The sequence below is a fragment of the Bufo bufo genome, chromosome 2, assembly GCF_905171765.1.
Source record: "Bufo bufo chromosome 2, aBufBuf1.1, whole genome shotgun sequence".
NCBI classification, from domain to species: Eukaryota; Metazoa; Chordata; class Amphibia; order Anura; family Bufonidae; genus Bufo; species Bufo bufo.
In genome coordinates this window covers 276,715,061-276,742,363 of record NC_053390.1, presented here as the reverse complement: position 1 = coordinate 276,742,363, position 27,303 = coordinate 276,715,061, and the positions used below count along the sequence as shown (strand labels likewise).

At 44.9% G+C, this 27,303-nt stretch overlaps 1 protein-coding gene across 2 annotated transcripts in view; it reads left to right on the top strand.

The window, feature by feature from the left end:
* Positions 1-3,470: 3,470 nt before the first annotated feature.
* The window catches only part of MYO18B (myosin XVIIIB), an 884,719-nt gene continuing 860,886 nt past the window's right edge, over positions 3,471-27,303 (top strand). For both annotated transcript variants that reach the window (XM_040416566.1, XM_040416565.1), the window contains exon 1: positions 3,471-3,602. The gene's annotated coding sequence lies outside the window, so the exon portion shown is untranslated. The remainder of the gene's footprint in view (positions 3,603-27,303) is intronic.

The following is a 27,303-nucleotide window of genomic DNA, read 5'->3' as shown; positions in this document are numbered from 1 at the left end:
AGGATTCAATATGCGCAGAACCGGGGGGGACATCTGATTGGTTCTCGCAATCTGGGCGAGGGGCTTTCCCGCCCTGTCCCCAGATTCAAATGACTGCTGCTTTATGAAGAACATCCTGCGCTCGCTTTTCTCTTTAATGTGTAGCATATAGGATCGACCCCTCGCCATCCATTCAATTCTATTCGCTTCTGTGGGGTCTAAACAAAAAGAGGCTTCTGCCTCCCTACATTTGGTGTGCAATTCAAGCTCCTGGCGAGCAGTGCACTTTTTCACATAAGAAATGGAGGACTTCAGGCAGCCCCTCAGGTAGGCCTTCAAGGTGTCCCACAATAGCAAGCCCTCCGTCTCATCCCCCTGCATCTCCAAGAACACCTCCAACTGATCAGGAATTCTATCATTCTGGGTAAAGAGAGTGAGCCAAAAAGGATGAATCCTCACTTTACCTCCCCTAGAGGCGGCGCCAGGAACATTCAAACGTGTTACAATCGGAGCATGATCTGAAGGGCCTTGTGGCACATAGGCAATATCGATCAGGTCCGTGTACACCGCAGCATTGCCCAAGACATAGTCAATTCTGGATAGCGCACCTCTAGCAGGGGTGAAGCAGGAGTACTCTCTCAACCGCGGGTTCCTAAGTCTCCAGAGATCTAGCCAACCCAGCTCTGCAGCAACTCTAGACAGCGCAGTGACAGAGGAAGACTCATCTATTCGCATCCCGGGTGGACGGTGCCTATCTAGCTCCTCCCCCATGACCATATTAAAGTCACCCATGCAGATTAAACGGGCCGAGGGGTATTGTGCTGCAAATCCCAATGTCATCTGCAAGAGTGAAACCCTGGCCGGAGGGGGGTTATATAGATTAACAATAACGTAAGGCACATGATTAATGAACCCATACACCATTAGATATTGCCCCTCCTGGTCTGCGACAGATTGTTGCGGCTCCCATATGAGGCCCTTGCGAACCAGTATTGCCACTCCTCTGGAGTGCGAGGTGCCGTACGCCTGCAGAGACCACTGCACCCATAACTTAACTATTCTGTGCCCAGTGTCTGTCGTCAAATGAGTTTCCTGAAGTCCCAGAATGTGAGGGCAATATCGCCTGACATGCGAGAATACCGCAATTCTCTTATTCGGTGCGCCCAAGCCTCTCACATTCCAGGACATCATTATTAAAGAACCCATAGCTCAATCACCAATACATCTCCCATACAAATGAGGATCACCCTGACAGAGCCAGTAGAGTTCCCTTTTCTCCTAAGTAATCGCTTCACATCCCTAGCCCATGTTAAACACACAGATGACCATGCCTTAATCAACAGTAGAAACATAGAACATAACATATGATGAACTAACAGCTCTAGATACACATCCAGTGCAAACATTAATGCGTTAGTTTCGTGGCAGCGTGTTCGGGGACCGGTACGGCAAGGAAGATGTTCAGGCCCATACCGGTGGCCGAGCATTCCCTGTACATGTAGTAGTACAGCTGTAACTATTAAAGGAGCAGCAGATAATAACATATAATGCGTAACCAGGCCCCTTTCCAGCTAATAAGTGAACAACAAGAGCCAGCATTGTAATTCTTGGAGGCCCAGTAACTGGAAGTGTCCCGCAACATACAAGTGAGGAGGAAGGCGTAGCATCACAGACACTTGAACACAGTGGTAAGGTACCATATTGCTCAGTACAGCACCCCATAATACTTGCGGCGTAGTCACAGTATCCTGGTTAGCGCGGTCTTGGGCGCCTGGACAGCCAGTCCTCTGCTTCCTTTGGGTCAGTGAAGAAAAGTGGTCTATCCCCATCGACCACACGGAGACGTGCTGGGTAGGCCATCGAATATTGCAGGTTTAATTCGCGGAGACGTCTCTTGACCGAGACAAAAGTGGCCCTCTTCTTCTGTAATTCCGCAGAGAAGTCCGGGAATAATGATACGTTAGCGTTGTCATACACCAGCACTCCCTTGCTCCTTGCCTGACTGAGGATTAAGTCCCGGTCCTTCCAGTTGAGCATACGGGCCAGCAGGGGCCTCGGCGGGGCTCCCGGGGGAGGTGGTCTGGCAGGGACCCTATGCGCCCTTTCAACCGCATACGCGGTCGAGAACGTGGCATCGGGGAACTGGGCCTTGAACCATACCTCCAGGAAATTGGCAGGATCCCGTCCCTCCGCTCTCTCAGGTATACCCAGGATCTGCACGTTGTTGCGGCGGGCTCGATTCTCCAGGTCGTCGCACTTCTGCCGCCATAATCCCACAGATCGCTCCACCTCTTGCAATCTTGTGTCCAGAGGCCTAGTGTAATCCTCCAGTGCCGACACCCGATCTTCCGTCTGCTTCACTCTCTCCCTCAGCTGCTGTACGTCCTGCCTTAGCAGGCCCAGATCCACCCGTACCTCCTCGATCTTACACGTGAGGGAGGACTGGCAGGAGGAGATTGCCGTAAGGAGCTGCTCCGACACTGCTTTCAGGGTGATTTCTGGTTCCCCAGCATCATCAGGCTCCAACTGTTGCGCAGCCTGTCCGTGAGTCGCAGCACAAGGAGTGGCGGGAGGAGCGGCGCCATGTTGGTTGTCCTGGCGGGCATACTCCTTTAGCTTCTCAGCCGCCGATTGCGCCTTGCTGGGACCCATGTCGAGCTGCCTGGGCTTTCACCTTCTCCTCTGCACTTGCCACTCAGAATTTGGCGTAGACAGTTGGCAGGATTAATCAGGATTTAGTACAGGGAACGGAGCCTCTCTGAAGTGCGTGCGCTCATGCCGGCAGTTAGCCTGTTATAGTTTTTAATGCACCATTTTGGGTACATATAATCATTGATTAACACCCACTGTCTAGCTTAAACCCCCTTTGTTTATGTTAGTAAAAATAAGTATTGGTGGTCACTAAGGGGTTAAATAAATGCTCTCATAATATCTGCCATTACTGCCTCTTGGGGTAGGGCACTCCATAGTTTGATTACTGTACCCACAGTGTTCACTCCACCAGCAAACTTATTCTTAAAGGATTCATAATTTAGTAGGACAACTTTATTTCCCAGAAAACTACAGATCTGTATATATATATATATATATATATATATATATATATATATATATAAATATATATATATATATATATATATGTGTGTGTATGTGTATATATATATATAAATATAGTATATATATATATATATATATATATATATATATATATATATAAAGTTAGTGTTCTACAGGAATAGTGCATAACATTGATGGCTACTTAAAGAAACTAATAGTCATACATGTTAGTGTTCTTTGTTCAGTTCTTCACAAGCATGGCTCTGCTAAACCTATCTCACAGCATGTCCTGTCAAAATATCTTCTCTCCCTCCCCCAGACTATAATCTATTTTGGATATTTATAGCCATGACTTGTGTCCAGTCAGCTGTCCCTATCACACTCCAGGTATTTGGGAAAAGGGGAGGATCATGCTGTAAAGTGTCCCAGGGATCCTAACATAGTCACTCTCTTTGCTGCCTGCTCTGTCTGCTTTGTAGGACCTATAGCTTCTACTGTCCCATAGGAGCGGTGGACTTGAGGATTATAATCTGCTGCTGAGCCTAAACTGGGACCTTTGTAAAGAGGTAGAGTAACAAGTTCTTCAGTGTCTAGTTTTTTAGTATCTAAAAGTCAAATCTTAAAGAGTCACCCAGGAAGATGATAAGGGCCCTGAAAAATGCCTTGTAATCTCTATATGAGTTTAAGGAGTAGGATTACCTATTTCAGTTTGTGATCTGAGGACCTTCCAAGGTGATGAAGCAGCTACAATCACAAGGCCTCTACCTCTAATTGAATCATTATCATTTACTATAGTCTTTTTTGTTGAATATATTATTATTACTATTGTTATTATGTTTATTGAAATTGGTAATAACAATGCTAGTTACATGTATATTTAAGGGTATGGCCATACGGTCAGGTTTCCTGATGTAGTTTTGGAAGTCAAAACTAGAAGTGAATTAAAACACATATGTTGTTCATACTTTTTTCTCCATTTATGATCCATTCTTGATTTCGGATGCTAAAACTTCATCAGGAAACCAGACTGCGTGGTTGTACCCTATGGTACCATATAACAGACCTCCTGTGAATTTGTCCATATATCACAATGGTTTCTCCTCTCATACAGTGTTTAGGAAGAGGTTATCATTTTGAATGTCAAACCAGTCAGTTTTTTTTTTTTAATCGCAATAATTTTCACTGGATATTACTTTCAGGCTGCCAGTAGTGATGAACACATTTTTTGAAATTAATTTTGGATTTGATTTGGCTAATTTGATCAGGCAATTTGATTTAGGTTAGAATAAATTCGACCGAAATTGAAAGTGCTCCAATTGCTCTGAAAAGTTGTGGTTGATACTCTGAGGTTTTCTATATGCAACTCCTTTCAAGCTCTAACTCCAAGCCAGCATTAGTAATCTTAACGTGACAGCGACATATGGCTACGTGTAAACACATGGCTGCTGGTGGTAACATCCTCTTTAAAAACAAACTGCATTGTAGAATTTTTGGTGTTTTAAGTTACAAAAAATGTTCTTTTTGTTGGCAAATGCCTGCTTAATACCCCCAAGGGTCATGCGATCCTCCTTCTTCATCTTTCCTGTCTTCTGATCTAAGAATGGCTGATTACATTTTTTTAAATCAAATTGCCAAAAATTCAAATTTGACACATTTTTGGAAAATTTGGGTCATATTCTATTCACTGAGAATGTATTCGTTCATCTCTAGGTGCCATTGCTTCACGTTAAGTTTTTCAGCCAAAAATGTCCTTTTGGGTGTAACTTTGATAAAGGCCTATTATATATTTGTTCCTCATTACCAGCTTTACCTCCTCACACTGTGCTCTATTAAGATGATACCTCAGACTATATTTAGAGAGCAGAGAATTAGGAGGCTCAGCACTTAGAACTGTTCCAAGTGCTCTCATGGCCGCTCAATTGTGGCAGACAATATCAGTGAGAGGACTTGCTGTTAACTCCTTGCTCTTCATCCACTTACAGTGATTTCAGGACTGTATTATACAGCAAATGGCAGATAGACTGTTCTGGCCTAGATAATCCCACAGGGCTTGATTTATGAGCAGAACCTAGGTTCTGCTCATAAATCAAGCCCTGTGGGATTATCTAGGCCAGAACAGTCTATCTGCCGTTTGGTGTATAATACAGTCCTGAAATCACTGTAAGTGGATGAAGAGCAAGGAGTTAACAGCAAGTCCTCTCACTGATATTGCAATAAATCACTTTGGTGATATATTCATTTTGGGGGAGATTTATCAGAACTGGGCTTAGTTGCCCATAGCAACCAATCAGATTCCATCTTTCAATTTTCAGAAAATGAAAAGTGGAATCTAATTGGTTGCTATGGGCAACTAAGCCAGTTTTCCTTGCGACAGTTTTGATACATCTACCCTATTATCTGCTAAATATGTGCACATATCTGGTTTTTAGTTGTCTGATGGTTACTTGAATATGTTTCTGCCCTAGTCCCTTACGGCACCATTTCTGCACTCACAGTGAAAGTGAACTTTACCATTCATGTGGGCATTATGTACCATCCTATTAGATGGTTTAAATGTGCTGTGAGAGAAAGATTGCTTTTGCAGCTGATATTTTTATGAATTGCATTGTGGTCTAAAAATGTCACACTCGGTGTTGGTCCATGACGTGTATAGCTCAAAATGTCGTGCAGCACAAGAGCCCACATTTACACCATTATCCAATTTGTTAGGACAACATGGCTGATACATGTTTCCTGAGAGCAGCGCTTGCACTCTCTGAACAAACAACAGGTGCCGCCTGCACAGCTGAGACATATTCCTTCCGGTGACAGCTGTATGTGACAACCCAAACACTGAAAGAATCTGGAGGTTAGGTCACATTTACAGGACCAAATAAATGAAGCTAATGGATGATGATGCTAATTCTGTCTTTGGCTTTCTTTGTGGTTAGAAGTTCCTGCATAAAGTACATTATACAGTATGACTTGGTTACTATGCTATTACTAAACGTCCTAGACCTTTCAGGTTAAAGTTGTCCGAGATGGCTGCTCTCTGACCGTACAAAGTGTGATGGCCTGTTTTGGATTTTTTTCAGTAGCTGTAGGTCTAGACTGGGGTTACATGCTGATCTTGGCCATGACAACTGTCGCGTGGCCAAGGTTCGCAGTGCAGCCATCAAAAATTAATCGGGTTGCACTATGACAAGTTGCCACAACCCCAGAACTGTGAAAAAAATCCAACCTTCCTGGATTTTTTTTGCTATGGCAACTTGTGAGCCATGCTGCAACACCATTCAGTTTGATGTCTGCACTGCTACACGGCGATCCTTGGTCGGCAACAGGTGTCATGGCCAAGATTACCATGTAGCCCTAGTCTTCAGATGTACTGTACAGTATGTAAATTAATAACCATAGTGATGAAGAGAGCGTTTTTTGGTCTTCTAAGTAAATAGCACAAGAAGGGAATGTAGAGAATAAAATTAGAAGCTGCAGAACTAATGATATTAAGGATATAGATAGCACATGGTCTGGATTTCATCTTCTTTGTGCTGGTGACATTCCATTACTTACCAGGCCGCCATCCTGATGTATTAGTGAATGTCTTGTCCTTGGCTTGTCAATCTACAGCTCTAAGTCTTGTACCCTGAGTGACATGGTCCTGAGATAATGGGAAATTCGAGCCATGATTCTCCTACTAATTTTACTTTGCTAAGTACCAAGCTGTATTTGCTGCGATTGTCAGGAGTGTTGGCAACTATGCCTTATGTAAGCTAAAATGATGAAGGAACAATTGTTCGATCTCTTCCTTGATCTGTGACCCAGGGGTCTATTCATGAAGTGCACATGGGCCGTTTGGTATGAAGGACTTTCCAGATATTGAAACCTACAATACTAAATGACCACAACACTACAGTACGACAGATTAAGGGCTCATGCACACAATCACTATCGGCCTGGAAAACACAGTCCTTGTGTCTGCTGCATCTCCCGTGATGACTACAGCTACCCTGATCTGAACTGACTGTATCATAGTAATTTATGATACAGTAAGTCTCTATCAGATCCTGGGTATTGTGGTGTACTCACATCATCATGTAAGCACAGTACAGTAGACCTGCAATTAGATAGAGACTGTATTTTAAACTACTATGATACAGTCAGTTTGGGTCAGGGGAGCCGTGGTTGGCCTGGGAGTAAGTATTTCACAGATATTTAAAAAAGTTGATTGCCAAAATGTAGTCATTTCAGATAATAGATCAAAATCTGTTATTTTAGATAAAATTGCTAGTATAGTGAAGGCTTTGTAATGTTCTTGTAAATAACGTTTATATACAATGGGAACATTTTATCAGAATACAAAATATGGTATTTGGGCCAAATGCTATAATTATGAAACTCTTTTTATTGTTGCACACAATGTGATTCATTTGGGATCCCCATTTCTCTTCTAAGAAATGTGCAGAAGACATTACCAGATCGTATGTGTTTTCAATAAAACTAGATATCCAGACGAGCACTTCGATAAAATGGTTTTCCAGTTTTTTGGAAATTTCATTAAAAATCCACACAGATTATCACATATGCCTTTCGATGGATAACTGCACTCTTAATCATAGCCCTTGCATCAATTATGGAAGGTCAGGACTAGTGAGCCAAGTGTTCTGACTACTTCTTGTATATTCTACCAAGGTATTCACCCTGGTCTACGTTCGCTGATGGAGTGGGCGCCCTGTTGCAGCAAACAGAGGAGAGATTCTGCTGTGCTGTCACATGGTAGGCCAGTGTTAATAAATCTCCCTCTTCCAGATCTCTCTGGGGCTGCTTCTTTAATAAACATCTAAAGCAGATATATTAAGATGAGTTTATTTTGCACAAGAATATTGTTCCAGCACCATTTTTAGTTTGCATCAAATTTATGATTTGAATTGTTGAATGTTCTTAAATCTGTGATGTTGGCTTAGAAAGTGGTGAAAGGAAGAAGCAACACAATAAACCATAAGGCGTTATACTATCAGAATGTTATACCATTTTTATACCACTTAGGAAATTGTATAGTTTTTATTTTGCCCAAGCATTTACCAAAAAACTGCAACACAACAAGGCGCAAAGTAGATCTAAACAAACATTTGGTGCAAAAGTTGTCTAGAAAAGCCTCATGTCTAGCATGTAGCAAATGAAAGAATATTGTAAAGCATACAGTTCATATAATAGCATCTTGTGCTATTATTTTGGGAGATTTTTTAACACAACCACAAACTACAATACTGACATCATCATATATCCATTTAGAAAAATATAGGGTCATATTTATTAAGACTGGCGTTTTAGACGCCGGTCTTAATAAAGCCCCATAGCTGGCAGAGGATACGCCGAAGTTATGAAGAGGCGCAGGCCTCCCCATATCTTCAGTGCATCCAGAGCCAGTTATAAATGCTTCCTTGCTGTCGTACACTTAGACGATTTTCTATGCCTAAAACAGGCGTAGAAAATGATGAATGAGACGGGCCTCCCGGCCTGTCCCCTTCCCCGGCTACGCCCCCCAATTTTAGACCTGGCAGGAGGGGGGAAAAGTCGCAGATTGCGATGCAACTAACCGCTGTGCTGCCATCTGCACCTGAAATACACCTAATATAGGGGTATTTCAGATTAGTCAATGACCCCCATAATGTCTCTATTACAGCATATTCATGTATGTAAAATTCATACTTGATAGCACTGTGTTTAGTGTCCACCCAGCACAGGACATGCAGCAGGACCTTAGACCAAAGCTGTCTGCAGAAATCCTTCCCATGGTCAACTCCTTTCACTGAAGACAACACAGCAGAGAATGTAGACAGGCTTTTACTTTTAAAGCTGATTCACAGGAAACAACTGCCTCTGGCTTGCGCGGCTACCGCTCCCATTCATTTCTATGGGGCTGAAGGAAATAGCCGAGCCAGCGGCTATTTTTGGCGACCCCGTAGAAATAAATGGAGGGTGGCTGAGCATGCGCAGTGCGCCCTCCACCACCTTTCCCCCCCTCTGTTCTCGGTGTAGGTGCGGGTCCCAGAGGTGGGTCCCGCAGCTATCAGACAATGGGGGCATATCCTAGTGATAAGCCCCCATTGTCTGTGAGGGGAAAAGCCCTTTAAGCTGGCTGTACACCTTAGATGTATGTGGGCTGTACCTGTAGATTTTGGTGGAACCAATCAACCATGTAATGTGTATGGAGTTTCCCAACTGGACAGCAGGTGTTTGAGGAGATAAGGATCCAACATGTTGGATTTCAATTGACCGACCCTAACTAATAGGTGGGGATTTGCAAAATTGATTGCAAGACATGATGGAAATTTCCATCAGGACAATCCTCACAGCAAGTGGGGAGGAAACTGCTGATCATTTTTAAATAGTGCTGACATTGTCAGGGCCATTTGCTATGCAGTAATGATTATTTGTGAATGTATACCTTGCCATAATAGGCACTTACATTTGCTGACTGTGCCCACTGATCTCGAGAACGGGGGTCCCTTTCCCCAGGTCTGATGGAGTGGCAGGTTAAGCATGCTCCCTGCCATTCCATTCATTCTCTATTCAGTGGTTGGACCCCCAACTATCAATTAGTTATCCCCTATCCTGTGGATGGGGGCTAATTTGTAAAATTAGCACAACTACTTTAATTGTGATGATGATTTTCCAGTGTAAACAGAAACATAGAAGATCAGCAGATAAGAACCATTTGGCCCATCTAGTCTGCCCAATATACTGAATACTATGAATAGCCCCTGGCCCTATCTTATATGAAGGATGGCCTTATGCCTATCCCATGCATGCTTAAACTCCTTCACTGTATTTGCAGCTACCACTTCTGCAGGAAGGCTATTCCATGCATCCACTACTCTCTCAGTAAAGTAATACTTCCTGATATTACTTTAAAACCTTTGCCCCTCTAATTTAAAACTATTTCCTCTTGTAGCAGTTTTTCTTCTTGTAAATATTCTCTCCTCTTTTACCGTGTTGATTCCCTTTATGTATTTAAAAATTTCTATCAGATCCCCTCTGTCTCGTCTTTCTCCCAAGCTATACATGTTAAGGTCTTTTAACCTTTTCTTTATCCTGCAATCCATGTACTAGTTTAGTAGCTCTTCTTTGAACTCTCTCCAAAGTATCAATATCCTTCTGGAGATATGGTCTCCAGTACTGCGCACCATACTCCAAATGAGGTTTCACTAGTGCTCTGTAGAGCAGCATGAGCACCTCCCTCTTTCTACTGGTAATGCCTCTCCCTATACACCCAAGCATTCTGCGAGCATTTCCTGCTGCTCTATGACATTGTCTGCCTACCTTTAAGTCTTCTGAAATAATGACCCCTAAATCCCTTTCCTCAGATACAGAGGTTAGGACTGTATCACTAATTTTATATTCTGCTCTTGGGTTTTTACACCCCAGGTGCATTATCTTGCACTTATCAAAATTATATTTTAGTTGCCAGATTTTTGACCATTCCTCTAGTTTTCCTAAATCCTTTTCCATTTGGTGTATCCCTCCAGGAACATCAACCCTTTTTACAAATCTTTGTGTCATCAGCAAAAAGACACACCTTACCATCGAGGCCTTCTGAAATTTCGCTGATAAAGATATTAAAGAACATGGGTCCCAGAACAGATCCCTGGAGGTACCCCACTGGTAACAAGACCATGGACTGAATTTTCTCCATTGATTACAACCCTCTGTTGTCTGTCCCTCAGCCACTGCCTAATCCATTCAACAATTTGGGAGTCCAAGCTCAAAGACTGCAGTTTATTGATAAGCCTTCTATGTGGGACAGTATCAAAAACCTTACTAAAGTCTAGATAAGCGATGTCTACTGCACCTTCGCCATCTATTATTTTAGTCAACCAATCAAAAAAATCAATAAGATTAGTTTGACATTATCTCCCTGAAGTAAAGCCCATGCTGTTTTTCATCTATCAATCCATGGGATTTTAGATGTTCCACAATCCTCTCCTTAAGTATGGTTTCCATTAATGTCAGGCTTACTAGGCTATAGTTGCCCGATTCCTCCCTACTACCTTTCTTGTGAATGGGCACAACATTTGCTAATTTCCAATCTTCTGGGACGATTCTTGTTACCAGTGATTGGTTAAATAAATCTGTTAATGGTTTTGCTAGTACACTGCTAAGCTCTTTTAATAGCTTTGGGTGTATCCCATCATGCCCCTGTGACTTATTTGTATTATTTTAGACAGCTGACTTAGAACCTCTTCCTCTGTAAAGACACATTCATCAAAAGATTCATTAGTCTTTCTCCCTAACGGAGGTCCTTTTACTTCATTTTCCTTTGTAAAAACTGAACAGAAGTATTCATTGAGGCAGTCAGCTAGTTCTTTATCTTCTTCCATATACCTTCCTTCTTTTGTTTTTAATTTGGTAATTCCTTGTTTTAACTTGTTTTTTTATTTATGTATCTGGAGCATGTCTTATCACCTTTTTTCACTGACTGAGCAAATTTCTCTTCTGCCTGTGCTTTAGAAGCTCTTATTACTTGCTTGGCCTCTCTCTGCCTAATCTTATAAATTTCCCTGTCATCCTCTTTTTGTTTTTACTTTATGATTACTAAATGCTATCTTTTTGTTTTTAATGATTTTGGCCACTTCTGCTGAGTACCACAGTGGTCTCTTCCTTTTTTTTGCTTTTACTGACAAGCCTAATGCAATTATCTGTTGCCTTCAATAGTGCCACTTTTAAGTAGTCCCATTTTTCCTGGACTCCATTGAAACTGTTCCAGTCTGATAGGGACTCGTATACCACTAATCTGATTTTAGAAAGGTCAGTTTTTCTAAAATCTAAAACTTTTGTTTTTGTGTGGTGTGACTCAGTCACTGTACTTATAGTAAACCACACTGACTGGTGATCACTAGATCCCAAGCTTTCCCCTACAGTAATATCAGATACCAAATTCCCATTTGTGAATACTAAATCTAAAATGGCCTCCTTACGGGTTGGCTCCTCAACTACTTGCTGTAGAGATAATCCCAGTAGGGAATTTAGAATATCTGTACTCCTGGCAGAACTAGCTATTTTGGTTTTCCAGTTTATATCAGGAAGTCTCCCATAATGATAACTTCCCCTTTCAATGTCATTTTAGCTATTTCCTCAACTAGTAGATCATCTAATTCTTTGACTTGGCCAGGTGGTCTATATATCACACCTACACGAGTTACCTTATGATTATCAAGTTGCAACGTAACCCAAACTGACTCTAAATTGGTCTCGCTAATTTGTATTAGATTAGATTTTATGCTATCTTTCACATACAGGGCCTCCCATCCCCCTTTCTTGCCTTCTCTGTCTTTCCTATATAGAGAGAGCCCTGATATTGTTATATCCCAGTCATTACTGTCATTGAACCATGTCTCAGTAACAGCCACTAAATCTATATTCTCAGATGCCATTTTAGACTCAAGTTCATTGATCTTTTTCCCTAAACTGCGAACATTTGTAGACAAGACTCAGAACTTGTCATTTCGTAACCTATGTGCTACTGGCATCTTCTGGCATTGTTCCGGGGGGCATTCAGACTGATGGATTATCACTCTTTTGCCCCCTTTTCCTAGTTTAAATGCTCCTTAGCAAATACTTTGAACTGTTCACTGAGGACATTTGTTCCCTTGAGAGAAAGATGCAAACCATCTTTCTTGTACAGTTCTTTTCCATTCCAACTAGAGCTAACATGAGACACAAAGCCAAACCCTTGGTGCAGACACCATTCACCAAGCCATACATTGAATTCCTTAATGCGCATCTGCCTGTCATGCTGAAGGTTATGCACAGGCAAAACTGCAGAGAATGAAACAGTCGATGCAACCTCCCGCATATCATTACCAAGTGTGTGAAAAGCTTCCTTCACCTTTGAAACCTCATTGCAAGCCAGATCATTTGTCCCAAGATGGACAATAACATCTGCAGCATGCCAGACCTGCAGGGTATTGCGAAGTGAGGTCAACAGTTATGGGCAACCTATAGTTTCCAGGTGATATATACTTAAAGAGCCATTAATTTAGGGCAGAAGAACAGCATCTCAGAGGCTCACATTCACTAGAGTCCATCTCTGGGTACATTTCCTTGAAGTATAAATTGCATAATAGAGCAGCATCTCAGAGGCCCACATAAATTAGTCATCTCTGGGCACATTTCCTTGGAGCGTAAGTTGCATATAAAAGTCACAGCACAATAAAAGTCCACATTATTAAAAATGGCGTATAAAATAAGTGCTGTAATATCCCTTAATCAACCTGAAAAGGGGGTTAAAAGGGTTAAGTTGCAAGCAAAAATAGGCACAACTTGGCTTGCAGAATAATTGAAGCAGGCAGGAGATCCTGTTAACAATATGGCAGCAGAGCATGTACTATTCTCAGTGGCCTTACAACTGCCACTGGGCCGTGGAGAACTGGCAGCAGCTCAATGGTGTTTTAAAAACAAAGGACTCCTGTCCTGAAAGGGTTAAGTCCTCTTTAGTAAGGTCCCTTGACAAAAAGAAGCAATATAAAGGCCTGGCAGGCCTACTTACAGGGGTATATCAAATCCACTTGGTACTTTAGTAGCACTCCCTGGTTCCATTTGTAGATCGGGCCTGTAATGAGATCCAACATGTGGATGGGCCCACAAAACAGTATTGGGTGGCAATTGCAGCATGAAAGGACCCCTAATTGGTATTGGCCCCATAGGCCTAGGTGAGATTATAGTTGGTGGTCTTAGTGCTGCATACGGATCGCTGTACCTGGATGCGTATGAGATGGAAGGCTCCATAGGTCCAGGTAATATCACAGCGGGAGGCCCTGTTGGCTCAGGGGTTACTGATGGTACGCGGCGGCTCCTGGCATAGGTGAGTTTTCTTGGGGGCCCTACCGCAGCTGCAGACACTATAGGTGGCCGACTGGCAGGGACAGGTACCCTTACCTCAGACCCAGCGATATCCGAGTACTGGACTCTTCTTTCCTCCTTCTTAGGTGGGGACTGGATCCTGGTGGTAGCAAGTCGGCGCAGGTCTCGTAGCTGTAGCTTTAGTCGGACGATCTGGTCATCCAGGCTCTCGGGTTCTGCGTCGCTGTCATCCGATGTCACCGCAGGTACAGGTGAAGGAGCTGGTTTGTCCTGTGCAGCCGCTGCAGGCTCGCATGTCGCGTCTGTCTTTCTTCCCTTGCGGATATCATCCAGCGCGGCGTGGAAGCGTTCCAAGTTCTCCAGCTCCCTAATAGTCTTTTCCCGGCGGGGCAGCTCAGGTGAGGGATACGGGCTCACCCACTTTTCCACAACAGTTGGTTGCCAGAATACGTTCGGGCCAATGAAGGAGCCCCGCTCCTGGAAGGTGTTGTGGGTCGGTTCTGGAAAGCGCTCCGGTTTGCGCTCGCAGCAAGTAAATTCTTCATCTTCTTCCCAGTCCTCCGATTTCTTTTTAGGACGGGTCACAGCGGTGGCGTAGGGGCCTCGCAGACCCTCGGCAGGGGTAAACTCAACTTCCTCTCCCTTGCGGAGGTTATGCATATGCTCTGGGAGATAGCTCCGCTTGACAGATCGACGATTGACATAGAGATCCCTGCCAGTAGTGTAGTCTTTGATGAAGCCGAAGCCTCGAGCCTTGTCGAAGGCCACTACCAACCCCATTCTCCTTTCTAGGTGGGGTTGGTTGTCAGTGTGGCGCTCATGTACGGTCTTCGCCAATTCTTCGTAGTAAATTTTGGTTCTGGTAGTCTTTTTAATTGCAGCCTCCCTCACTTCTGCCATTAGTGCCGACCACTGCATCGTGGGCCGGTGAAAGTCTTTCCATGAGCCGTAGTAAGGCTCAGACTGTGCCCTTGGCGACAGGCAGGTGGGTCTCTCCGGTCCCGGAGAGTAGGCCGGTGGAGCGTCCTCTTGCTCCATAGTATTAGGATCCATTTGTAATCCAACAGGTGCCGACATAATATTAGAGCAGTCCTCACTCTTCAACATGCTCGATCCTTCTCTGGAAAGCGACAGGGCGGCACCCAGTATCTCGCCTGCGACCTCCCACTGCTCCGGGAGGCCGCCCCCGGGTACTCCAACATGGGGAGGCGGAGTCCAACATTGCAGACATGTTAATTTCCAGACAGGGCGGTGGCGCGGACATACAGCCTTTCCCGCACTTTTCAGCAGAAGGCGCCAATTTTTCCCGCCAGACAATGTACACAGATGACCCAGCATATAAATCCAGTCAGGTTAAGCGGCCATCTTTAAGCAAAAACGCTGTCTATTCACTGACAGCAAGCGGTGGCTAAATAAGCATCAAAACAGTCCATGCAATATAATCTTCACACCACAAATTATTACAGTTCTTTGGCCCAGAAATGTTTCCAATAAACAATAGGGCTTAGTCACTTTATGGGTATATAACGGCACACAGTTTTTATATTCCACAATGGCGCAGAAATGATCGTATCCTGTTCGTGACGCCAATTTATGCAGCACGCCAGACCTGCAGGGTATTGCGAAGTGAGGTCAACGGTTATGGGCAATCGAGGGTTACTCACTGTTCATAGGAGAACCCTGGGCAGGCATGCGACAGTGAAGGAGAGGCTGACACAAAGTTCCTCTGGAGCACACTCTGTATGTAGGGACCAGGCCTGATGGTGGATGAGGTGCCCAGGATGTTGCAGGTGTTTTGAGTGCCTGGGGCAAGGTCCCTTTAAGGATCGTGACGCCAGTGCCTGTAACGGTGGCACACCAGTTTTCAATAGCAATAAGTGAGGTACACAGGTGGTATAGTGAACCAAAAGTTGCTTTACTTATAACAGTCAAACTTTGTACAACAAGATGGTAATGCAGTCCCTTATATCAAGTGCTTCACAAGCAGGCTTATTTAAAATACTGGCAGGTATAATTCTGTGCGAGATACTCAGAGGGTAATCAACAACACACTCAGAATCAGGTTGTACCTTCTCCTCAGAAATAGTGTGCACTGTTCTTTAGAACTCCTGTCTGGTTTCTATCCCAAGGCCCGGATGCCTAAATGCTGGCTTTAATCCTTGGTAATTACTCTTTCTCCCGTATTGACCCTTGCTCTCACTTTATAGTTCCTCTGCCCATCAGCTTACTTAGCTGGTTGCACTGTCTCTGCTTGGCTTGAGGGTAACTGCAGGTTTCTCCCAGGAGGAACATCTCTTCTACTGGGGTTGATCCTTCCTGTGCTCTTATAGGTCCAATGATACTTCAGGCAGGCTATAATTCTTCACTAGCCTCCTGGTGGCAACTAGAAGCCTGGACTATCTAGCTGCATGTCAGGAGGAGGCCCTCAGCATATCTCTGGCTAAGATGCCCTCTCACTTCTGTGTCCACAGACTCCTGACTACAGACTAACCCCTCCCTGTCTGGGCCTGAACATTTATACTAGGGGCTCCCTATCTTCCTCTAGTGCCTAGGATGCCTAACTACACCCTAATAGGCCTGCTATGCATGTCACAGGGGAAATATACATGAAAAAGCACATAGAAAATACATTAACATACATGGTCAAACATAATATTACTGTCCCTTAGGAGTAGGAGTAACACGTGACCCAATTGACCCTTGTGTAGTGCCCACCCCTACCTAGTGGGACACTACACATCCACCTCCCTTTCCTGCTTTGCTTGCCTAAAAATATTAAGGATACGTCGTCTGTCCCTGCTAGCGGTAGCACCAGGGAGACATCTCACAAAACCATTTTCCTCAAACTTAGCACCACCTTATCCTTTTTGTCTTTGGCTGCAGTCTTGCATACCTTAGGCATAGGAGATGATTATTCCTCACTCACTATGCCTGAGCCATCCTCCATGTTGCTCTTACACTCTGAAAGTGCTGCAAATGAATTATGGAGAGACACAGACTGTGGGACATGTCTTCTATCAACAACTCTAAGTCTACCAAAACCTACAGTAACCCATCTTCCATTTCTAGGGGGCCTCTGTGGCAGTGGCATTGCAACATTCCCAGCCTGAGTTTGTTTAACAGTTAATTTACAAATCTCAGATTTCAAAAATGCAATTTCCTGCTGCCCTTAGGGTTAGGACACATGGGAGGATTATATGCTTGCTATGATACTGTGTAGGGATCATGCATTGTATTTATCTGCACAATAAAATGCATACACCAGATCTTTATCACATCATAGTGGATTTGCTCTTGGAACACCAGATCCCTGCATGACAAAACTTGTTGGATATAATCTACCTTTTTATTATTGTAGGGCAGCTCGTATGATTTTTTAATATTACTACTTTCAAGAAAGTCATGTGAAAAACGATTGTCAAGAGAAGTGTCCTTATATAATTTTGATATACATTTACAACTGAAAGACCTTTTTACTTTACCTTTTATACAATAAGACTATTTTACAGTAGCATGACCTGCAGTTTTTTTTTACCTGTAAGACTTTTCATCCTGCCTTTTCTCATCTTGCCTCTTCTCTCCCTGTCTCAGTCACTGCCTCCCTATATTTGTCTATGATATACAAAAAAAAAATCTCTGCATTTCACCTCTGCATTTCCCTAGTACCTGTCTTACTGGCAATGTTGATTGCTCACCACCAAAGAGCCCACTGAGAAGGGGGAATATGCCTTTTAAGATATAACTTTTAATTAGATATACAATAAAATACACCACAAAGATGCATCGACATGACAAACATAAAGGAGGGGTCCAATTCTGGTACCCCAATGCTGGTAGTTAGAAAAAGGAGTCTGCTGCACCTGTGAGGGTGCAAGCAGTCTTACCAGACCAACCAAATGACTAGGATCAGTACGGAGAGGTGATCCGCTTTACTTGGGTGATGCCCGGAACGGAGGACGTCCCGTGGCGGCGTGGTGTCTGTGGAGGCAGTAATGGAGCTGTGCCCTATCTGACCCTAGGAGAGGGCGAAGGGGACTGTTTCCATACTGCCTATCTATACAGAGCACCCGCCCCGAAAGGGGCGACCCGGTCCAGATACCTGTCCCTATCTAGGACCTGATCCCTAGTGCTTAAAGTAAAAATTCCTTCAGACCTCCCGACGTGGCACGTTTCTGTCGTGTCGACTCTTCAGGGGAAGACGGTACACAGAAGAAAAACCTAAATATGAAACCGCAGGTGAAAAAAGGGGAGACCCCGCAGCAAGAAGCTCTTGCAAGTTAAGAAGAGCCTGTAGGCTGTCACCCCACGATATTGGGATGCAGTTCTGCAGAGGGATTGATGTTCCTCTGCTGGTTGGTGTATGAGGGAATGGTGATCCTCATTAAAGGTAGTGTCCCTGTAGTTTTGGGGAATATAATAACCATCTACCAGCCACAATGATCCATACCTGTGTGGGATTTAACTAGAACCCATGCGCGCCTTTCCTAGAGGGACCGCCCTGCGATCATCTGCTCCAGCGTCTGATGTCACACGCATGCGCCGCGTGCGACACGTCAGACTCCGGCGCCAACACCACGTGATGCAGGCTGCCAATCGCAATAGCGGGGAGGCGGCTATGGAGGTTGCCTGGAAGACAATAGGTAGGCAACCATACAGAGCGCTCTTAATCTAGCGCGTCCATAGTTACGCTGCAAACCAAAATCGCAGAAGGGCAATACTGAAATTTTTTACATGAAAACAAGGACAGGGTTCATATAGGAGAGGACTAAATCCATGAGGCCACGTACCATCTAATTATGATACAAATTATGAGATTAAAGTTCCGTCCCCCTAGGGGGGCAACCTAGGGGGGTGTTTAAATAAAACAGCCATAATCAAGCCTCTCATTGAGGCCCAGGGGGGCAGAAGTCTTCACACAGAATATCCAGTGTGATTCGCGCTGGAGAAGACTCCTGTCCCAATCTCCTGGAGGTTTGACAAGGTCAATGCCCATAAACTTCAATTGGGCTCTGCCGTTATGGACTGTATGTACATGTTTGGACACCGGGGTGTCTCGTTTGTGTGAGATGTCCCCCAGGTGTTCCCTATCCTCCTCCTGAGTTCACGTATGGTTTTACCTATGTACTCCATCCCACAATCACATTGGATGCGGTATATAACTCCTCTGGACCTGCAGTTAATAAAATGTGATATGGAGTACTGTTTACATTGTGACTGAACTCACAAAGGATTTTGTTGTCTGTATGTGTTTGCACACTACACAGTTGCCACATTTGTGACATCCAACAATCTTCGACCGCAGCCAGGTGGATTGCATCACGTTGGAGGAGTGGCTATGCACAAGTTTATCACGCAAATTACCCCCCCCCCCCCGTCTGTAAGTAATCTGGGGGTGTTCTAATACCTCGTCCAAGTCAGGGTCCATTTTGAGGACCTCCCAATGACGTTGTATAATCTGTTTAACCTGTTTAGACCCCCTATCAAAATTAGTGACAATTCTTAACACTTTGGCCTCAGGAGTATGAGTTTGGTTAGGGGTTAGAAGGGAAGATCTTGAACGAGACAGTGCTGCCTGATATGCGTACCTGAGGACGTGGTTGATTGCTGCAGCAGCATTCTCCTCTATCTGTCCAGCATGTCTCTGCTGAGTGAGCACAGAGCAGGTAGAGTAGAACAGAACTGCAGCAATCAGCATTGACAGGAAGTGTGCAGTTTTCATCTGTGTCAGTCCTGATCACTGCAGCACTGTTCTTCTTTACTTGCCAAGAAGTTTACTAAATAACCAGGGAAGCACTAGGGCTAGGCAAAAAGAGGAGAACATTACTGCAGCAATCAGTGCTGACATAGATGGGTACTATACAGTTACCGACAGTTCTAATCACTGCAGTGCTGTTCTTCTCTATCTAAAATGCAAAGATTTTTAATAAAATATATCTTAGACACATATAGAGGGGGCTGTGGCATGGAGAGAAGAGTCAGGTTGAGAAGCCTGGCTCTGCATCATACAGTTATCTATTTTCAGCATTCCGTTGTAGACGTTGAAGACAGGTTCACCTTAGCTATTCTTTTTTAGTACACTGCAAGACACTTTACTGTCAGTTTTCTAATAAAAGCATTTTTTTCCTAATAAAATATAGTTAAGCAATTTACTAGCAGTTTTCTAATTAAAGTGTACATTTTTCCTAATAAAGCATATTAAAGAAGCACATAACATTATAATCCCTACACATAAAAAAATTAAGTGAAGTGACATATACACTTTATGTACGATGTGAAAAATCTATATGTATGCCCCTTTTCTACAAAATTTCTCCAAACCTGATCCCTTCATCCAACAGTATCCCTCACACTCCATGCGCCCATACGCACTTTATATATGTACATAAACAGATACTGGCTAGTGACTGGCTTCAACAACACTTCAGTACACATTCAAGAAAACCTGTTTGCATTCTCTCAGTAACAGCTGGTAGCCCATGTTACTACCCTTGTTCTGTAATTGTCATTCCTCCATGGCTCAACACTTCCTGTGAATGAGAGCAGCCCACAACAGATGTATCAATGATGCTTACTGGATAGTTGGACTCCCAGCAGAAACTGCCTGCTTCAATTTATTCATAATGAGCTCTCTTGAGAGCTGAAGGAAAGCACTTCTTGAGTTGAGGCATATCTATTTTCAGTTTCCCTTTCAAAGATACTGTCTAAACTTCCAGTTCAAATATTTGGGTAAATTAGGGTAAGTTATATGAAGATATAGTGAACATCACCCACATATGGCTGACCTACTGCACGCAAGCCTTACATCTCCAGGCACAATGCCAAGTGTCAGATGAAGTGGTGTAAAGCACACTGCCACTGGACTCTGGAGCAGTGGAAACTCTGGAGCAGTGGTTTTGGCATTTGCCAGGAGAATGATAAGGTACCTGCCTGACTGAATTTTGACAACTGTAAAGTTTGATGGAGGAGGGATAATGCTATGGGGTTTCAGGATTGTCCTAAACTCCTTAGTTTCAGTGAAGAGAAATCTTAATTTTTTTGTATAGCAATGTATTTTGATTCTCAACTATAGGAACAGTTTGGGAAAAGAATGCCTTTGACTGTGCCCCAATATACAAAGCAATGTCCATAAAGGCATGGTTGGATGAATTTTGTGTGGAAGAAATTGTCTGGTCTGCATAGAACCCTGACCTCAACCCCACTGGATACTTTTCAGACTGTGAGCCGGGCCCTCTCATCCAGCATCATTGTCTGACCTCGCAAATGCTCTTCTAGATGAATGAGCAAAAATCCTCTTTTGTAGAAAGCCTTCAAAGAAGAGTAGACGTTATTTTAGCTGCAAAGCAGGATGAATTGGCTTACTGTAGATATAGTTCAAGCTAAGTTAAATAAAGTAAGCTTAACCTGTTGGGGACACATGACGTACCGGTACGTCATGATGTCCCGGTACTTAAGGACACATGACGTACCGGTATGTCATGTGTAGTTCCGATCACCGCCGCCCGACAGGCGGTGATCGGAACAAAGTGCCTGCTCAAATCATTGAGCAGGCACCCTGGGACAATGCGCTGGGGGGTCCCGTGTCAATTCATACCTGCGGTTAACAGCTTTTAGGAGAGTTGGGGCGGGCGGTCAGAGGTTGCATCGGGTCCCCGTGCATCTGTAATGGGGACCCGATGGCATGGAAGGCAGCGCAATGCTTTCCTTAGGCATCGGCGCTGCCTTCCGGTGACGAGCCTGTGAGATCCAACCCCCAACAGAAGGGGCACTATCAGCTGGGGAAGAAAAAGTTCAGTCTCCCAAGTAGTCAAAGCTTCTTTACTGTGAGAACTATAAATCTGTGGAATAGTCTACTGTGGCCTTTCTCTCAGCTTTTCCTAGGCCAGTGATGACAATATCATTGGTGAGGTGTCCTAGGAGCAGCTCAGCCCCATAAGAGTGCTGGTGCCTTCTCAAACAGCTGATGGGTTTCAGACCCCCACAGATCAGATACTGATGACCTATCCAAAAGGATAGGTTATCAGTAGTGTTGAGCAAAGGGAAGCATTCCAAGCAGAATTTGGTCCGAAGATTAGGAAAACTTTGATTAGCCACAAATGTCCTTGCGCTTTGTGGTAACGAATCAGGTTTTCCTAAAATGGCAGCTGCACATGTTACAAAGCAGAACAAAGTGTAGAGGACACAAGCCCGGGAATGCAAGATCACCCATAATGCCATGCAGCCAGCCAATCGACAGATAGCCATCCCCTGTGATGTCACAGCCCTTTAAAACCCTCATCCTGAGCGGTCTCCACCACTGTCCTGTGAGCTGAGGATAGGGAGAGATGTCACAGGCGCTCATGTGCTATGGACACTGTTGCTGAAAAGGATTAATAGAAGAATATTGGAGAGGGAAAGTGCAGGGAGACTTATTCTGCGTCAATTTTATTTATTTATTTATTCTTACAGTTCCTTATTCCTACATCAGCTGTAAACTAAGATATGTAGTTCAATACCAATAAGATGGAAGCCTTTATTATTCCACTGCCATCGTGCCAACCAATGTTATCCAGTCTGACAACTTAGGGGGGTCAGGTCTTAATAATGACCATCCTCATCTTTTGCTGGCTTTACTTCGTCCAAATCATCCTTCAAAGTCTTCATGTCGTAGTAAATCCAGCAAGATGCAAAGAGAGGAGGAGCTTGATGTTCCTGATGACATATTGATATTAGATGATGTGGAAAAGGAGGAAAAGAAGATGGCAGAAGAAGGGCTCCCACCTGTAGAGAAGAAGAGCGCTGGGCTTTGAGAAGTGGATACAGCCCCTGTTTAAAGGTGCATTAAAGGTGCCGCGTGGCCATTAACAATGAAGACTGACTATACGGCCGCTCCGTGTGGCAGTACCCTAAGGCAGAGTGGCCTGTGTATACCTGATTTATAGTGATTTGTCACAAATTAATTCTTGGCGAACTTCGACGAAGCTGCTGAATCTAATTTTCAAAACTTTTATCATCTCTAGTCATCAGTATACCCCTTTAATGCTTATAAAAGAGTATAGAAGTCTAGGTCTCACTCCCCTTTCCTAAAATTCACATCCCTTGGTTGAACTTGATTGACTTGCGCCTTTTTTAGACCGTATTCACTATTAGAGATGAGCGAATCGAAGCTGACGAAGTGGAATTCGTTCTGAATTTCAGGAAAAATTTGATTCTTCTCACCGAATGCTAATTTCCTCGCACTTCGTGGTAACGAATTGCATTTTTTCCTAAAATGGCTGTTACACATGTGAGGACATGGAGAAAGGAACTCTGGGAAGGCGGGATCACCCATAATGCCATGCATGCAGCCAATCAGCAGCCAGCCAGCCCTGTGATGTCACAGCCCTATAAATAGCGTCAGCAATCTTAGATTCTGCCATTTACCAGTGTACTTAGTGCAGGGAGAGACGTCTGCAGGCGCTAGGGACAGTGATAGGAAAGACTTGATTGTGGTGAAAAAAACAATTTATAAGTGCAGGGAAAGGATAGGGAGGAATCATTTCATTTATGTAGAACAGGGTTCAGAAGGGGAGGTTACAGATTAGGTAATAGGAACAATCCTATTACCCCTTGCTGCACTGACTGGGGATCCAAATTGCCATTATACAGCTCTGTCATTCCAGCAAACCATTCTTGTTATTTGGGTGCAAGTGCTTTTTGATACAGCCATTAACCAGGTTTATTACAAGGAAATATTTCTACAGTACGTCTTATTTGCCCTTGTGCGGTGCAGTTATATGTTGTAAAGCCCTGTTTGCCGTGTATTAGTGGCGAAATAAAAATATATTTGCCATTAAGGGTTACTCTTATCTGTTGAAATGCCTTTTGTGTTGTGTAAAAGTAGAAAAAAATTAGGATCTATTTGCCGTTCAGCGGTGCAGTTATATATTCTAAAGCCCTGTTTGCCATGTATTAGTGGCAAAATAAAAATATATTCACCGTTCAGGGTTGTACTGTTGAAAAGCCTTTTGTTTTGTGCAAAAGTAGAAAAAAATTAGGGTCTAATTGCCGTTCAGAGGGGCAGTGATATATTTTACAGCCCTGTTTTCCGTATATTAGTGGGAAAATAAATATATATTTGCCATTCAGCGTTGCACTTATCTGTTGAAAAGCCTTTTGTGTTGTGTAAAAGTTGAAAAAAATTAGGGCCTAATAGCCGTTCAGCAGTGCAGTGATATATTCTACAGCCCTGTTTTCCGTGTGTTAGTGGCAAAATAAAAATATATTTGCTGTTCAGCGTTGCACTTATCTGTTGAAAAGCCTTTTCTGTTGAGTAAAAGTTTAAAAAATTTGGGCCTAATTGCCGTTCAGAGGTGCAGTGATATATTCTACAGCCCTGTTTGCCGTGTATTTGTGGCGAAATAAAACATATTTGATCTGACATTTGATTATTTGATCTAACAGTATGTCAGACAGAGAAGTGCCAGGCCCTACACAGGGGAGTGGCAGAGGCCTAAATGTTTCTGGGGCATGCAGAGATCGCAGCAGAGCAAGGGGCGTGGCAGTTAGGGTTGCAGCAAGAGCCCTGAGCTCCCGGTGTCATCTAGCGGTCGTGTCTTGACCAGCAACCCAGCAGTTCTTGAGTGGTTGACTCGGTCATCCACTTCGTCCTAAGTGACATCAGACACCACCAGCCAAGAGTCGGTGGGTTCCTCTGACATGACGCTTAGCTGGCCCTGTGCCCCCACCTGTCATGAATCTTCCTCTGTCATTTTCAGTTCCCTCACCGCGAGAAGTATTATATGCCGTAGGCTCGGCTCCACTTTTCAGCAAGGGGGAGCTACTAGACGACAGTCAGCAGCTACTGCCCAGCCAATATCTGGAGGAGACATCCACTGCTTCCTCCAGTAGGCAGGCAAGTAGTGATGAGGAGAGTGGCGCGGGAGCTGGTGTTTCGAGCGGTCAGAGACCGTTGAGGAGGACATCAGTGACGTGCAGACAGCACTCGGTGATGATGATGTAGCTGGTCGCACTTGGGAGCCGGGTGATGAAGGGGCTTCATCATCATCGGGAGAAGATGGTGGCAGCTTGCCCGTGAGACAGGGGTTGAGCAAGCAAGTCGCTAGTGTGGCCGGGAGTCAGCAGGGTGGCAGCATTGGGAGGTCGGTAGCCAAACGTGCCCGGAGAAGACCACCCGGTTTGCGGGAGCCTACATGCCCGGGAAGTAGCAGGGCAGGGGTTCACGGAGGCAGCGGCGGTAGCAGTCAGTCAGTGCGGAGTGTTGGGGGTAAAATCACCTACTCGGCGGTGTGGCAGTTTTTTGTTAAGCTGCCAGAGGAGGTGAACGTGGCCATATGTCGAATCTGTGGGCAGAAGGTGAAGTGTGCGTCAACATATGTAGCGTCGCCATAAAGTGGCCTGGGAGAACCGTGGCTCTGATATGGTGGTCTTGCCTGCTGCAGCAACCGCTGCATCACCCAGTGGCACGCACCCGGTTTCAGGCAGTCAAGGCTCCACCACATCAGCTGAAGGGAGCTGTCTGTCCTTCCCATCATCTGCTGGTCCTGATGCTCCTGCTCCTCCTCATCACTCATTCCGTCAGGAATCGATCACCGATGCGATTGCCAAGAGACAACAGTATGAGTGCACTCATCCAACGGCGCAGAAGCTGAATGTGCTCCTGTCCAAGTTGCTAGTGCTGCAGTCCCTCCCTTTCCAAGTGGTGAACTGATGGCTTGTGCCAAGCCGAGGTGGAGAGTCCCAAGCCGTCATTTATTTGCCAAAAAGGCAGTACCAGCCCTGCACACACATGTAGAACAGAAGGTGGGCCAGTCCTTTAGCCTGTCTGTGTCTGCCAAAGTGCACGGCAGCGCCGACGTGTGGAGCTGTTACTACGGTCAGGGACAATACATGTCCTTTACGGCCCACTGGGTGAATGTGGTTCCTGCACAGTCACACCAGCAACTTGGCCAGGTGACGCCGCTTCCGCCTCCACGTTACCACGCCGTTGGTCCTGCGACAATGTCTGCCTCTGCCTCCTCATCCTCCACCGTGTCCTCAGCCTCCACTACAGGGACAATTTACAGTGCCCCTCCAGCATACCACATGTGCAAGGCACAGCGGTGTCACGCTGTTCTACTTCTCGTTTGCCTGGGTGAACGGAGTCACATAGGGGAGGAACTGCTCATGTCCTTCAGCAAGAAATCGAATCCTGGTTTTCTTCGCGAAAATTGGAACCATGGTGACCGACAACGGGAAGAACATTGTGTCGGTGCTGCATCAAGGAGGGCTGAGCCATGCGCCCTGCATGGCACACGTGTTCAATCTGGTTGTCAAGGGGTTTCTGAAGTCTTCCACCCATCTGCAAGACATCCTAACAATGGCCAAGAAACTTTGCATGCACTTCAGCCACTCGTACACCGCAAAGCACACCCTCCTTGAGCTGCAGTGGCAGAACGGCATCCCCCAACATAGGCTGATATGCAACATTTCCACCCGTTGGAATTCCACCCTCCATATGTTGGACCAACTATACGAACAGAGAAAGGCAATAAACGATTTCCTGATGATCCAAGCGGACAGGAGTTCTCACCTGTGTAACTTTGATGTCAGCCAGTGGCAGCTAATGCGTGACACCTGCCTTTTGCTCAGGCCCTTTGAGGAGGCCACGTTATTCATCAGTCGCCAGGACTACGGGATGAAAGATGTCATTCCACTGCTTCATGTCCTGGAACAGATGCTGGTAAATCTGGATGGTCAGGGGACTGGAGATGTGGAGCCTAGATCTCACGGCCACATGAGCCCTGAGGGGACTGAACTGGAGGAGGAGGACATTGGAGTACAAGCAATGTGTAGCAAAATGAGTGGTTTTTACACACAGGTGGCAGGAGAGGAGGAGCAGGACCAGCCAGAGGAGCTACAGGGCGATTAGGAAGATGAGGCAGAGGACCCAGACACACCGTGGCAGTATGCAGTGAAGATGGAGGCAGGGAATCCCTCCGAGTCATTTGTGCAAATGGCCTGCTGCATGCTCGCTTGCTTGCGTAGTGACAGCCGAATTGTCACCATTCTGCAGAGGGATGACTTCTGGCTCTCCACCTTGTTGGACCCTCGCCAAAATGGGGGCCTTTTTTTACACCCGCTGAGAGGGAGGACAAACTGAACTACTATAGAGACATCCTATGTAGTCAGTTGACTGCTGCCTATCTGCGCCATAGTCCATCCTCTTGCAGGTCTGACTGGGGGGGCCCTCTACGCTAACGTTCCACTGCCATGGCGGCTGGGGAGGGGTGGGGTGGCAGGAGCAGTACCAGCTCCATCAGCAGCAGCCTGAGTCTAGAGTCGCTGATGAGCAGCTTTCTTCACCCACATAGTGAAGAAAATACTCACCAGCTGCTCGACGTAGAGCAGAACCTGAACCAGCAGGTGGTGGCATACTTGGAGTGCACCCTGCCAACGTCATTAAAGATCTGC